Source organism: Dermacentor andersoni, chromosome 7, assembly GCF_023375885.2.
Source record: "Dermacentor andersoni chromosome 7, qqDerAnde1_hic_scaffold, whole genome shotgun sequence".
Classification (NCBI taxonomy): Eukaryota; Metazoa; Arthropoda; class Arachnida; order Ixodida; family Ixodidae; genus Dermacentor; species Dermacentor andersoni.
Window position 1 is genome coordinate 134,786,828 of NC_092820.1, and position 15,639 is coordinate 134,802,466.

At 45.8% G+C, this 15,639-nt stretch overlaps 1 protein-coding gene across 2 annotated transcripts in view; it reads left to right on the plus strand.

The window, feature by feature from the left end:
- The window catches only part of LOC126533782 (sulfotransferase ssu-1-like), a 29,496-nt gene that overhangs the window by 1,809 nt on the left and 12,048 nt on the right, over positions 1–15,639 (plus strand). The window contains exon 1 of one of the 2 annotated variants that reach the window (XM_055072360.2): positions 11,916–12,007. The exons of the other annotated variant lie outside the window; for it this stretch is intronic. The gene's annotated coding sequence lies outside the window, so the exon portion shown is untranslated. Of the gene's footprint in view, positions 1–11,915; positions 12,008–15,639 lie in introns of those variants that run through there. 2 annotated transcript variants of the gene reach the window in all.

Here is a 15,639-nt window from a genome sequence, read left to right on the forward strand (position 1 = left end):
TAAAGCATACGGGGTCGCGAGAGAGCTTATGCTGTCAAGACAGGTACAAACTTTTTCCAGCCGCTATATAAATCAATTCAGAATTTAATCACAAATGTCACTCCGAGAGAAACCAGGGCTCATTTACCCATCAGTGAACGGTGCAATTTATGCGCTCCATGCAGGGGGCATTGCTGTTTTCGCCAGTATGGCATGCGTGGCGCTGTCGGTAGTAGCTGTGGCATACGGGAACCGAACTACTACTTTCTGGGCCTTTCGACATGACATCTCAGCATGAAGCTTCTTTGACGGATCTCAATCAGTTAACTACAACTAAACAAGAAATATATGAAACATTTCAATCCGGTCATTCAATTCTCTGGGAGAATATAAATATCACGACCACGAATGAGCCATACTGCCTTGTAATGCCTGATATTCGGCTAGCATCTCAACCTTTGTAGCAGTTACGCAGGGGATCTAGTTCTGGGGGGGGGGGGGGGGGGGGACATATGGCTGATTTACTTCTAATAACGCGTCTGGCGCGCAGAATATGCAGGAAAATATACTGGCCTTTGTGAGACATGTAACGAAGGGTCATTTTCCTTTCTTTAATCATAGGGAGCAGCCCTGTGAAGTTTTCCTTTTGTCTACCAACAGCATACTGCGTGATCGAATCATGTATCCTGTTTGATATCACATAGATTGCGCTGAACTAAAAATATGCTTATAGCTACTTTCTCCTAGTATTGTATAGTGAAAGTTGTGATGAACGTGTGTGTGCGTGTGCGCTTGTGTGCGTGCGTGTGTGCGCGTGCGTGCGTGCGTGCGTGCGTGCGATGTACCCTCACGCTTTATGAATTGCATTTTTTCAGTCATCTCTGACTCTAGTATGTTTGCCAATCACAAATGCCGAGATGGCGGAAGCTTTTATGGTTCTACAGTCACAAAAGGAAGTTCAGAATTTCATTGTAAAGGTCGATAAGATTCCTGCTTTAGCTTCTGCTTTAATTCAATTGACTAACTCCTGGCTATTGAATGACAGTATTGTAATAATACACAGTAGGGCTAGGCTATATTGTCAGCCGTCTTCTTTATTCCTAGCCTCCTGACCCTTCGCCATCTTCGTTAAGACCCTCTCTAACGACTTCATAACGGCAACGTGCACTCCCCCTCCTTGAAGACTCATCTCTCCTGAGATGATACACAAAGACGTTCCCAATGGTTGCATCTCGAAGCTGTGTCTTAAGTGAATCCAACTGGTGAGCTGATCTTCGTGCGTGCGATACCAAACTCTAGCTGTGCCACTGAAGTAAAAGACAACGTTGGCAAGCATAATTGAAGGGTCCCACCGGTTCTTGCGGCTGACGTGTTCATACAGGCTGATCCAGTCATCGACGTCTTCCCCATCTTTGCCCGAGAATACGATCTGTCTCGCGTGTGTTGCTTCCGCAGTTTTCTGCTTCTGGCACAATTGCAGACGGCCAGCAGTACAAAGCTGTTGATCAGCAAGGGGTACCTGTGCCTTTCCGAATGTTGCGAAATATGGGCTGCAGCCGAAGATCGCAGTGTGCGACGTATTGTGACGAGCTACAGCGGCCTCTAAGCAGCACTTCTATCCGCGTTTGAAACTTGGATATATGAAAATAAACTGTTTCAAGTCGCGTATGATTCTTTCAGACGTGTCATTTACTGCAGGATGATAGGGCGCACAGCATTGCGAAACAGCTCTTCGTTTTTTCGACCACTTGCCGACGCTGGCTTACAAAGGCTAGTGCAGTGTCTGCTATTACTACTTTAGTATTCTCTAATATCTCGCGGGACAAAAGGGCTATCACACTATTTGCATCTTCTCTTCTAGGTCCTAAAGCCACTATTCCACTCACCGGCATAAAGCCAGCGAGCACACGGTTACTTATAGTAAAGGACCTTCGCCTTCGGAAGCTCAACATAACACGTGTGCACTGACATTTCAATTAACGACCACAGCCTTAAGATTTCATAAAGTAGAGTAGCTTCGATTACCGTTTATCGCCGTCGCAGCTTCAATGTGTCAGCAGAGAAAACAAACATATTTCTGTTTGTCGGCGCTGTTCCTTTCATGTTCGATTGCAGTCGAAAGATCCGAACGAGCCACTTGTCACTCACAAATTTGAGGCTGCAAAGAAAGTGGACTAAATTTGCGTAAGTGGTGGCAGCTTAATCACAATTATCTTTACTTTCTTCAGAACACCAACTCTTCGCCTGAAGTTCAGCTGTGGATCACGTAACATAACTTTATGTCGCCATTTGAAATCGTGCCTGAGGCAATGTTGCGGAAATAATCTCGACAAACATTGAGAACGTTCCCAGAATCAGCAAAATCAGCGAATCAGTGCCCTCGAATAGCATTAACTTCATTCTGTAGAATGATCCTGCTGGCCGAAGCATCAAAGCATTGTTCACAGCCCAATGAAGGCTGCACTGCCAAACGTATGGCCAACTAGAATAGAGACACGATGCGTCGGCGTACAGAACGCAATTTACGGGAAACAGAAATGAAACGTGCGAACGAGGCATTGTGATCGATATCATTAATGTCATTGAGAAATAGGGTGTCTAGGGTCCCTATAGCGTAAAACTATTCCAATCTCCTGACGTCTAATTTACGTAACCGCCGTCACAAGCATAGGGCAGTGACCCACAGCGTTGCCTAACAGTCCAATCCAACGCACTCCTCGTTTATAGGAGGCGACTTTGCTTTGAAAGCGAATAGCTTTTCCTACCTTGAGCAGTCTTTCTTATCTAATTGGCTGACAAGAGGAGGGGAGCGCGCTCAAGTAGAGATGATTTCGATGGGGCAGAGCCAACGCAGTGAAAATGGATAATCGGATGAAGAGGGTGGAGCCCGTGTCTGTGATTGGTCCGGTTCCCCTTACTTAGCTTGCGGTGCACATGGCTGGTCGAAAATCACAGCGGCGTGCAACAAAAGGTTAAGAATGCCGCTAAAATCGAACCTCAAGAAAGAAGAATTGGCTGCGCGATCTCGTAAACGTGCCAAAGGGGCCTGATAACGTCATAATGTCACGAAAATTCTTTATTAAACGGAAATAAATCCATGCTCTCCGGCTGCTGCGAGTAGCCAGTGGCTGAGGGATCGGTGGGCACCCATCTTCTATTCCTTTCGTAATCGGGCAGTCTGTGGCTATTCAGGGAATAAATCAGTTTTGTTCGGCATATTAATGCATTTTTAAGGCGTTTGCGTCATTTTGACGCGGCGAGTTTTCGTAGTTTTGTCACGTCGTGTGACAGAGAGGCGAAGTGAGCGCAGCCCGAAAACTTTTGACCAACATCAACGGCATAATGGCGAAAAAGCGTTGAATCATAAATAATTTTTTCTGTTCAATCTAATCATGCATAATCAGTGTGTACGCGTCGTATCAGATGGGGCGTTATTGCGGTTTTCGTGACATCGTGTGACAGACAGGCGAAGCGGGAGTGGCGCGAAATTTTTTTGACCAATGGTGGACGGCTGATTGCAGAGTTGAAATCGAAATGCTTGGGAGAGCCTTACGTTATAGCGCTGGCAATTACGCATTGATTTCGGCTTGGCATACATAAAAAAGCTAGAAAAATAAGCAACGCTGTGAAAGTACAAAAGAACACAGGGGGCGCGTAATGGTGCTTCGCTTTTACATAATCTAAATCTATTGAGTGCTTTATTGGTAAAACTTCCTATTATACTGTCTGCCATGCTTAGGGCCTATTCTATGTGCACGAAAGAATGCGCACAGTAATGTATTTATCATCTCCATTCATGTGTTTATTTGTCAAGAACACGGCATTATGTACCATCCGCCAACCCATCCAACCGGGCTACTTCATGGACCATAATATAGTGTATGAAAGCGACGAGTTCGAATAGGACGCTTATGACCGCATACACCAAGAACGCATCATCATGAACCGAGAATTTTTTGCACGTTAATTAACCAAAGGCGATCCAAACTAGTTTCTAGCCTCATTCTTCGTCCTCTCACAAAGCTAGGGTTACCTTTTGGACGTGAAAACCCACAATTTGATTTATGAAGAAAACGAACATCGATGTTGTCATTATGCGTATAGTTTCTGAGTACATTGCATGTTTTAACCATCCCGCAGGTGAGTTTACGTTACATTATTCCTAAAATAATGTTGATGAACTAGTTCCGCTTTCCAGTTACGTTGTAATGGTTGTAACATAACTTCGTAGTAAGCCTTAAAAACGTCATTGTTATTTCATACGACCAAAGTCATGATCATGGCTTTCGCATCGGTTTTGTTCAAGGTTGACTAGTTTCCGTCAAATGATGCCACCTTGTCAGCATGATACCACACTCACACTCAAAGTTTAACTTCCAGTCTAAGTAGGGCTCTGCAAATACTGCTTTTGCTTAAGGATTCCTATCCCCTTCCATACCCTGGATGAAGAGAGTTCGTTCACGGGTTTCTAGTAAAAATGACAAAGGCAGAGCTAAACTCAAAGATGGTACTTTCTAGCAATGCCACGGACGAGCTGGTTACGTCTCAGTGTTTTGTTGTGCTTCTGGTGGAATGCCACACACGCTGCGTGGGGCAGCGCAAGCAAGAGCGAGTTTATTCATGCGGACGAGGAAGCAAAACGTGTTGAGTACGGTGGCTGAAAACAATTTGGCCACGTTTGGTCAGAAATTGGGATGATAGCGTTTCATGGAAGGAGCTACAAGATCTTTGCAAATTTTTTAAATATGAATCACGTTATCGCTTACTCATTTTTTTTCCACAGCCGCCAACAATAACACTATTCCTTTCCTCGCAGAGACACTTCGTGCATGTGTCTACAATACTGCAACGTAGTAGTGACGGTGAAGAAAGCAGGAAAACTGGGAATGATGAAAATAATGCTTTACTGGGCAAACCTGTGCCCTCAAACACAGGCTACAGTTAAATAACAATGACAGCGGTGAACACAGTTGGCGATCATCGAAAATCTTATATACGGGGCTAGCACGTCGGCTTCTATACACGTGTCATTGAAAGTTCCAGAAAGATTCTCTGGTACCCGCGTGTCTTCCAGAAACTCCTATGCAATTTGCGTCGCGCATACAAGCAATCAGATTACACATGATTCAGTGACGACAGTAAATAAAAGCCTCGATAACATTCGAGAAACTTCCGATACATGCGGGCGCGTCCTGCGCTGAGAGATAACAATTCTTAGACGGTGAAACGCGGTCACCCGATAAAGATAGACAAGTACACGTGTCAATACTTTAAGCATCCATGGAATCAGTCACAAACAACCACACAATCTTGCTTCTTTAGTTCTTTCGCTGCTTGTATGTTAAGCCCAATAAATCATTTTTATGGCTACCTTTTTCTATACTGTAAGAGTAGCGCTAAGACATCGACATAATGAGGCATGCAGAAAAACAAACGGGGGCGCTCTAGCAACTGATATTTATTGAAATTTTTCGTCTTCATATATATAGATCACGAAATTGTCCCGTGATCCTTCCAATCGCGATGAGGGATTCAAAAACAAAATTGTGTTGTCTGACAGCACTGTTGACGGTGTACTAGCGCTTTTCATTCCTTGGCTAGTTGTGGCTTTCGCCTCTATTTTTTACGGCGTACATTAATCTTTGTGGTAACTGAGTATGCGGCTGTTTCAATGTAGTGGTGAGCAACCACAGGCATTGCGATGTGTGCACAAGTGCCCATCTCTGTACGGTGCAACGTTTTGTGTTTGCTGTTTTAGGAGATCGTTTACATAGCAGCCTGTCTGGCCGTGGTATTTTCCGCCCCATGTCAGTGGTATGCGGTGCGCCACTGCTTCTGCGCAGGGCACGAGAGGGTTCTGGTGCTTCTTTTGGCAGCCTCTCGGCTTTTTATTGAAAGGGTCAGTGAGCTTACACCGGTGGCTTAGCTTTTCAGGAGCTGAAAATGCCGCCTTCATGCCGACCTGACCGGCTACATTCTTCAGCCCATGCGAGACCTTATGTATATACGAAATTTTCCCCAGCTTCTGTTTTTTTTTTCTCCCAGCGTGTCCGCAAGGACACCCTCCTGGTACCGCGCTTTCCTAAGCGCGTCGCCTGCAACTCAGACGCGCACCTTCGTTGGGTATTCTGCGGATACCAGACGTGCTGCTGGTCTTCGCAGGCTGGTCTCAGCAGCATGTCAAGACTTCCAAATGTCATATGTACAGCGGAAGTTAACCACCCTTCGCCAAATTCGAATGTAATATATTGCATGCCAGGAGCGATTTTTTAGCACGGGGACTATGAGCCCAGCTTGCATGTTTGTCGTGAAAAGTTAGTCGAAGATAAACAAATTGCAAGGTCTTATCATCCGATGATTCATGGATTAAAATGAGTGGGGTTATTGAGTTCCAGAAGATTTCTGAAATATTGGCTGCCTGGTCAGTGCTGCCATGCACATTGTTATTACTGGTTATAAAATAATCTACCTATCTAATAATATTTAATACAAGATACCTTCGAGGCGATTTACTCTGTATTTTTCTAGTTTAGCTAAAAGCAAGTCACTTAGGACCAGTGCCAGGCAGGATCCGACGCGAACACCTTGTTTTTGAATGTATGCTTTATCGTTCCATTTGATTGGCATTGAATTTAGGTAAAGGGTGAGCATCTCAAGAAAACTAGCAGCAGTCAAACCTGTTTTATTTTGAAATTCTACTGCCCATAAGCTGTCAATGCATTCCTCGTCACATGTTAGGAGCTGAGCGCGCAGCAGCGAACAATAAAAGCCTTCAACTAGGCTTTCTAGGTCGTATTCTAGGGCTGTTTAAAAGAACTCCACAACAGCTTCCGAGGTTTTCACCGAGTATGGGTGGTAAATTGGGAGGAGCCCTAATTTGTCCTGCAGAAACCACGTAACGCCCTTTTGCGAAGTCCCGTTCTCGGAAACGACAACTATTAGAGGGTAATCCACTTTGTGCCTTTCAGCACTGAACGTTGCTCTCAGACTAGTGTTCTTCCTGCCCTCTACACATTTCGCTAAGCGGCAACGGTGCAGTGTGTTGCACAACTTCATTGCTTTAGCCTTAAGCTTAGGGAGCGAGACACCTCTGCACCGTTTTATCACCGACTCGACTGCTTTGTGCGTTTTAAAGCGAAACTGTTTATGTGGATCCTGCGCCGTCGTTGTCGGACTTCGCTAAAGCTATCATCATCAGCAGTGGCTAGAGCGTCATCGTCTTCTTCCAGAGGCATGTTTTTTGCCGCAATTGAACACTCACAAAAGAAAGACACATAAAGACAACACGGGTGTGTGTCTTTATGTGTCTTTCTTTTGTGAGTGTTCAATTGCGGCAAAAAACATGTCTTTTAGCAAGCACCAACTAGGCCAACAAGCAGTTCTATTGCAACTTCTTCCAGAGCTCGCTCATTGGTGCCCCTCGGCGCTATCGCGCGATCGCGCTCATGCCACTGCTCCCGCGTTCGTCGTCGTCTTATTCCACAGTTGGCCCCGTTCCGCTCGTCATTCCAGCGTAGAATTTCACTGCTCTCGTCGTAATGGGGAGACCCTGTTTACGAGGTTATGAGCCATTGCTTAAAGGGCCCCTCACCAGGTCTGGCCATATTGAACCGACAAGCGCAGTACATACACTGCGCGATAACGATCGTGTCTGCAAAGGATTACATCGCTACGCGCAGCGGAAAGATCTGAAATTGCAAACCCAACGCCGTTTTTTTCTGCTCTTCGCGGCCGCCGCGCTCCAAGCCGGAGGATGACGTACTCGCGTCCCTGCGCCTATGTACTGGAGTCCGCACTGTGACGTCGCTCTTGGTGACACGTGACTTCGAGAATCATTCAAGACACCATCTGTTTATGTGCGATCTGTTGCTCGAATTGACGAATTCAAGTTCAGAGAAGCAATAAAACATGCAAACAGAATGTCTACATATATTTTGCTTTACTTCGCACCGAAGCAAGAGAGATATACGTCCGCTTCGTCTGCTTGTTACCACGGTCGTGCGGTCACGTGCACACGTACCGCAACTATGCCATTTTCTACTGTGTTCCAGCGCCGTGATCATGCTCTGCGATCCCCTTGTTCTGCCTCAGTATTCATGTAGCACTGAATTATACCGCTAGTCTTGTGTCCTTGTGCACAGCGCGCAAAATTGTGCGCTGCGCGAAAGGAAAACAGCTCGCGCGCAACGCCGCCAGCGGAAATGCGGATCGCCGAAAAAAAAGGCGAGGAGAAAAAAGTGAAGGCGGTGCGCGTGATGTATGTGTCACACGATCCTCGAGGTCCGACATCGTAGAGCGCAGGGAAGGAATTTCGGTTGCGAAGGCGAGACGGGGCGAGTGGAGAGGGAGTCTCGCTATGCAGTGGAGCCAGTCTGCTGAAATCATGGGTTCGCGGCACTTAAATGTGTCTATCTCGACTTTTAATGACACGACTGAAAAAATTTTTGCGGAAGAACACTCCGTAGAGGACACGTAACAGCGTAATAGAGCGTATAACCAAAATTTGCTATGGGGCCTGGCGAGGGGCCCTTGGTGGTATTAGCCGTTCACTGACTTACGTGACCGACAGATTTAATTTTCATTAATTTCAATCGGGAACGCCAGGTAGATGCTGCTAACCACTCCACCGAGTAAACTCGAGACATCGAGTGCAAGTGACAACGGCGAACTGCGCGCACACAGTCGCTGACGTCGTTCTCTCCGTCGCAGCCGAACGTGTAACCTCATTAAGAAACACGAAGATGGCAGTCGTTAATCCTATCCAAGCAATCGTCAAAACGATTGTCAAACACGTCAATCGTCAAACAATCGTCAAACCACTGGTGGACCTTGCGCCCATTATACGGACCTTTGGTTTTGGGTTCCGCGCATTTCATCCCTGCTGCAACATGGGAAAACCATGGGGCGGAGCACCTTGCACGCGAAAGAAAGCACGGCAAAACACAGACACAAAGCTAACGCGCAAAAAAAAAAAGAAAATCTGGGAGAACCACAAAAAAAAAAAAATCAGCCTTCCTAAAGCAGGCTCACCACGCGAATCACGCAAAAGCGAGAATGAGAAGAATGGTGAAACAAAATATTTACGAAATAGACGGCTTGCGAAGTTTGACTTACATGGAATAACACTCGGTGTAACTAACACAGCTAGGCTGTTCGACCATCTTCATGGGCGGGATGGGGCGGCGATTTTTTTTTAATAAATCTGCGAACGCGACGTTACAATAAAGGTGCTGCCTTTGTCAGCGGGCACGAATCAGGCAGACTGTTCACGGAGAATGTTGACAACTTGCCGCAGTGTCTGTCGAGGAACTGGTTGGCTGCCACGGGACACTACATCTAGACTTTGACCAACACGTCGCTCGCGGTCACTACCTGGTCCGTGTCTGGAGATTTGCCTTGCCATGATAAAAATCTCGGTCGCCGATCTTCGTAGTGACACGGCTAAATTTGGTCGAACACGAAGAACTTACCTTTTCTATCCGTCAGTCCGGCGGAGTACTTGCAGTGCAGAGACTGACCGCTTTTTCGATTTAGTAAACGCTGAAGTTGAAGAAAGCAGCAAGGATCGTCCAAACCAAGCTTTCCCGACAGAAAGAGAAAGGACTGTGTACAGTCGTCAGCACGTCTGTCTAGAGCACTCGAAAGGGCCGCTTTTTCTGCACGCGCGAGGCCTACCGATAACACCCGGTTCGAGATAGCCTGCATATGAGCATGCGCCGCCACACTGATTACACAGCTTGCTGCTTTATCGCCATGCCGGTTCACAGCCCCGATCACCAACGATCACCGGTGAAGGCGCTGCTTGCCGCAATAGCAAGGTCGAGATAACACGTCAGGGAAGAATTTTTTTCATCCTGGAACTTTGATGCGCAGCACTTTCGTTCCATATTTATTATTGTTGTTTGCGAGTTCACTTTCAGAACAGAAGTTGGCAATTTGTCGTTCTCGCAAGTGAGTGGATATTATGAATGTCGCAGACTGTGCTGTTGAGCATGATCATTAAATAACCCGAAGAGCTATTGGAATTAGACACTGTGATCACTCCGATTGACTTTCACGCTCAGAGATACGATCGCACAGAACGTGCAGATATTCAGATCGCTTTATTAAAGCTATACACATGCACGAAAAACAAGAAACGAATAGAAAATCCCGTAAGACGCTTTCCAAAGAAAGTAGCAGGTAGCACTAGTTACGCTGGAAGAAGAAGTCCGTGGCTCCTAGTAGCCGATCGCCGCTCCTCCAGACTGCTTCACACTTAAAATCCTTTTTGGGAGCGAGTCAAAGTGGTTTTACTACCATCGGATCTCTCTGAAGACGTTCCCACTCTCCTGATCAGCCTCTCATAGCTGATCAGAGTTCGCTGTAGTGAGGCCGGACTGTCGTGAAAGCCTTTTTTTTCATTAACCCCCATACGTTTTCTATAATGTTTAAATCTGGACTCTTTGCCGGCCAATCCAAAGGATAAATGCCGAGGCTATGCAAGCAATCTTTAACAACATTTGCAGTGTGGACGGAAGCTCCATCCGACTGGAAATGGAAGAATCCATCCAAGAACGGCCCATCCAGCACATAGGGGACAAGGACCGTCTGTATGATGTCCACGTAGGAAGCAGCTGTCATTCTTCCTTCGATTTTATGCAGGGGCCCAAGTCCTTTGTAGCTTATTGCTCCCCAGACGTTGACTGACGTGCGGCTGCTGGACCGCACATTCAACACATAATCCTCGCCGTACCTGCAACATAGTGGATTAAAGCGGTAAATAAAGAACCCTTAACGTTTAGAAGCAGTGCTAAAGTGGAAAAGTGCACTGGTTTTTTACAGCCTATGAAAATCCTACCGAGTTATATTTCTGCGCGTTTACCCTTCTTAATCACTGTGGTCATTATGACCCAAGTCTAGCTACAATAGAAAGTGTCTTACGAATATATGTCTTACCGGCATTTCACAGGGCGCCACACCCGTTGTTGCTGTTCCCAGCGGGTGCAGAAAGTAGCTTCGTCACCAAAAACTACAGCCCTCCAGTTTTCGGACGTCCATTCTTCCACAACTGAGGCAAACTCGAGGCGCTGTTGCTTATGCGATCCTTGAAGGTATGTCTTCTGTGCAGCGACTCTGTTCTTTATGCCTGCTGCATGAAGCCTGCGTCGGATAGTGTCCGTGGAAACATGCCCCGGCTGAAGTTCATCCCGAATTTCGCGGGCACTGAGAAAGGGGTCCGCCACTGCGGTTGCCACAATCCATCGGTCTTCTTCATCCGTGGTCCTCCTTGGATGTGGATTTCGGACGGCATCAGCAAGACGACCTTCTCTGTAATAGGCCTGCAGGACTCTATTCACTGTCGCCATCGGATGCCCTGTTGCTGCACATATGGCTCTTTGAGACATCGTTCGTCCCATTAGGCAGATGGCTTTTATTTCCTGCAGCGTCAAGCACGGAGTCATCGTTGAAACCCATGGGCAGCATTTTCGAAACCGCACATGGCTTTTAAATGCACTGCTAGCTACTGCAAGTGCGCAGTAATGCGTTTGCGCATCGAAAAGCGTGAATGTATTGACAAAGAAAATGATGTGCGTCAAAGTTCGAGCATGACAAAAATTTCCTAGACGTGTTATCTCGACCTCGCTATTGCGGCTTGCAGCGCCTTCACCGGTGATCGTTATCAATCGCGGCTGTGAACCGAAGCGGCGATAAAGCAGCAGGCAGTGTAACCAGTAAAACGGCGCATGCTTAGATGCAGGTATCTCGAACCGAGTGTTATCGGTAGGCGTCGCGCGGACAGAAAAAGCGGCCCTTTCCAGCGCTCTAGGCAGACGTGCTGACGACTGTACGTGACATCACATGGCATCGCAGGCAAAGCGTTTTCGGAAGCAAGATATGGCTATGATTTCCGCCACGTTATCTGGGGAAGGTGTCTAGCTGTCGCTAGATGTCGGAACCAGCAGGGTATAAAGGCGCTGCCTACTGCGCGTCTGTTTCAGTCCGGTGGAGTACTTGCAAAGAGGCTGAACGCTTCTTTGCTTTATAGGTGAGAATGCCTAATTAGGTATTACTTTTGTTTCATTGTTGCATACTTTTCCGCTGGACTGCACCACTGTGCTATGATGGCTGAGTTTTATTGCCTTGCGTGAATGAAATCGATTGCTTATGTTCCACAGGGCCTCACATGTGCCGAGTGCGACAATCGGTATCACACAGGGAAGTGTTCGGTGGTTACGAAAACGAACTTGAAGAACTTCTCTACTAAGGAAAGGCAATAGTGGGTGTCTGACTTGCGTGAATCGTGCATCGCGATTGCTAACTGGTGACGGCGTAACCCAGAAGCCTGGAGCAACGGGTGTATCGGTCGAGCTGTCACTGACACATGTACTGGCCTAACTTGATGTCGCACTGAATCGACTAGATGTGTTAGAAAGGTGGCAAGACGGGCAGTTGGCAAAGCTCGAGGCTTCCAACCAGGAAATGCTGGCGGGTATTGAGACAGCATCGGGCCCCAATTCATTCGGTTTCATTCAATCCAGCATTGGATTCATTTCAGGTTATTGAGACAATTTATTGGGATTCATTCAATTCAGCATTGGATTCAATTCAGGTTATTGAGACAGCATTGGGATTGCTTTCATCTAAGTATGACCCAATTCTTCAAAAGTTGGAGGAGCATAGAAAGGAACTTAAGGAAACAAACAAAAAGGTAACGGAACTCGAAGCCGAGCTTTTGGCCAAATCTGACCGGCTTTCGAATATGGAACACGCAGTAGATGATCTTGAACGGTGTTACCGAAGAACCAATTTAGAAAGCCATGGTGTCAAAGTGACTGTTAACGAGGACCTACGAAAGGTGGTGGGATGTATTGCAACGAAACTCGAACTTGCTAGGCCCAGTCACGACGACATTGAAGCCGTGCACTGAATCAAATGCAAAGCTAATTCCGTCCCACCACTTCTGGTGCGATTTTCAATAAGTGAAATAAAAGAGCGATGGGTTGAAAAGCGGAAGAGTCTGAATGGTGAAAAGATGTACGAGTATTAACTTCACGAGTGGAGAAACTGCTATGGATGACAAAAGATCTGGCGGAAGATAAGCAATATCGCTTCGTCTGGGCGCGCAATGGCAGAATACTTGCAAGGAAACGCGAAGGAATGTCAATGTTACGCATTGACAATGACCAAGGCACAAATAAAATGTGAAATGACTGACAAAGTACGCTCAACTGAACAATGGCTATCAAGGAGAGACGAGTGGGCGTCAGATCTTTCGAGTAGCATATTGCTGGAGCTAATCCGTATGAATGTGAGGCCTGCGCAAACACTGGGACATGTTAAAGATTCACCTAGTCAAAGCATTGCCATCATTATATGTTTTAATTTTATAAGAAATCAATATTTCAACAGACGAATGCGCTCATTCTGCACTGCATGGTTTTCAGTCTTCCTTCTTGTGCAGGGATAATAAAAGGGGTGGTGGCGTAGTGGTCTACGAGAAAAGTGATTGGTATTGTGAGTGTTCTTTGATTTTTCAAGATGCTGAAATAGTTACTAATGACTAAGGCAGATCCGGAATGTACAGTATGTGCTGTTTACAGGCCACCGAGCACTCACATAAGTATGTCTTTAGACGATCTGGCAAGCTTCCTCCAAAAGTACGCAGAAAGAAGCAGCATTCTTTTGGCCGGTGATTTCAATATAGACATTTTTGCGACAAATAAGCCTGCAACGTTACCTTTTCCTCCTTTACGCATTTTATATCGCAATTAGCCATGAAACTGCAAAAAATACTTCTTGCATAGGGTTATTCAAAGCAAGCAAGTATTTACCAATTCTTCGGACAGCCTCGACTTGCATACGATATTTGTATTAATCGTTGCATTACGCATAATCCATAACACTTGTACAGTTTTTTTTGACTTCACGGTGCAGTCTGATTTCATCTCAATGCTGCAGAAGAGTGTTTGTATCTAATCTCGTTAAGCGTGATTTGCGCATACTCTCATTGTACAAATATAATGGAAGCTTCCTCAAATTTGAAAAGCAGGCGTTCAATGTAGCAGCATGAACGAGATAGCAAAACAAGAGAAGCTAAATGGTTCGAATCAGACAAAGGCGTAATGAGTTATAATTTTTAAAACTACTCGCTTGGCACATCGTGCGAGAAAACAGGGAAGAGTGGTGCCCACTTCAATAAAGGTTATATATATATATATATATCTATATACTTACAAGTCTTTAAGCGCACGCGATTGCTCTCTAATCGAATGCTGCGTGTCACCGACGAAGCGGAAGAAGTTTGGGCAGTTTCTCTGAGTTTTGCTTCTCTCGCTGACAAACTGAATCATGAGGTCATGTTGACGCTTATTATTGACCTTGCAAAGTACTTGACATAAGTGAGCCCAGCACATTAGTTGTCGGCGGCAACAGCTGGTTAGGTAACGGAGCCTACTCTAATGAGCTTAATAAAAACGACGCAGTAAGATGCAACACAACATATGCAGCTGCTGGACCCAATAAATTGAGAACCGAGAAGTTGGTTATATAAGGAAATATCTCGAAACACCAGGAAAGGACGGGAGGAGACAACACTAGGCAATAAATTACAATATACGGAGAAAGTCCTTTGACTGGTATACCATATGAATTGTTTTCAGTATTCCTTTCTTATCCATCGGTCACGACTGCCTGACGCTGGTAATGATGTAATTAGCACCGCTTCACTGACGAAGCACGAAAGGGTAAAGGATTCTACAGAATACTGACGGTGTTCCGCCCCTGGGCTGCAAATAAGCTTCTCCTATGTTCATTTTTGCTGTGGTTTTTCCAGATAAACCCGCATACCACAACGCCAGCACTAATTCCCACAAGCTCCACACATTCTTTGATACTCTCTACATCTACTCATGACAAGGTCTGATCAGGCCCATGACTTACTGGAATGCTATTGACCAGACGATGATTGGACTTTTAAGAGAAATGAGGACGCCAGTGTTTTATTTCTTTAAATCCTAATCTGGCTGTTGCAACGGCGAAGTTCTTTTTTTTCGGCACGGCTAATTTTCTATTGTGCCTAGGTGTGTTCAATGCTCTAAAATGCACGCCATGTTATGAAACCACTATCCGCCGTGAGTTAGGGTGACTAGGAGTAAGAGTGCTAAGTTTTAGTCCTGGATCCAGGTTTTTCGGCGCTTAGTCAGGTTATTTTATACGAGTAGCTCAGGAGCCTTGTTTCATGCATTCGCTCACCGGAAGTCCGCCGTGCTGGATGCATCAAATGAATCTCATCTTCCCTGAGTGCCCTGGTGAAAGGGTAAAGTTGGAATGAGCTATCGGTGAACTGTGGAAAATTAGTTATATGATGGCTTTCGCTACCGCACGCAAAAGAAAAGGTGGCGAGCTTCTGCCAATGGAACAAATAACATGGGTATGCGTCATGATTATGTCCCGCACAGCCGTTTTCGCCTTTTGTCGCGGAGGTTCGTAAGCGATCTAGCTCTGGCATCTGCAGACCACTCTCTCCGCACTGGGAACAAACGATACTAAATGTCATCTTTTCATTTATTTCGCACATGAAGCTTTATTTTTTTTTTTTGCTGTATATGGTATAAAAATCTCGTATAAAAATGGGAGTAGTGCGACTGTCGTCTCGACAATGCATGTATAATCAAACGA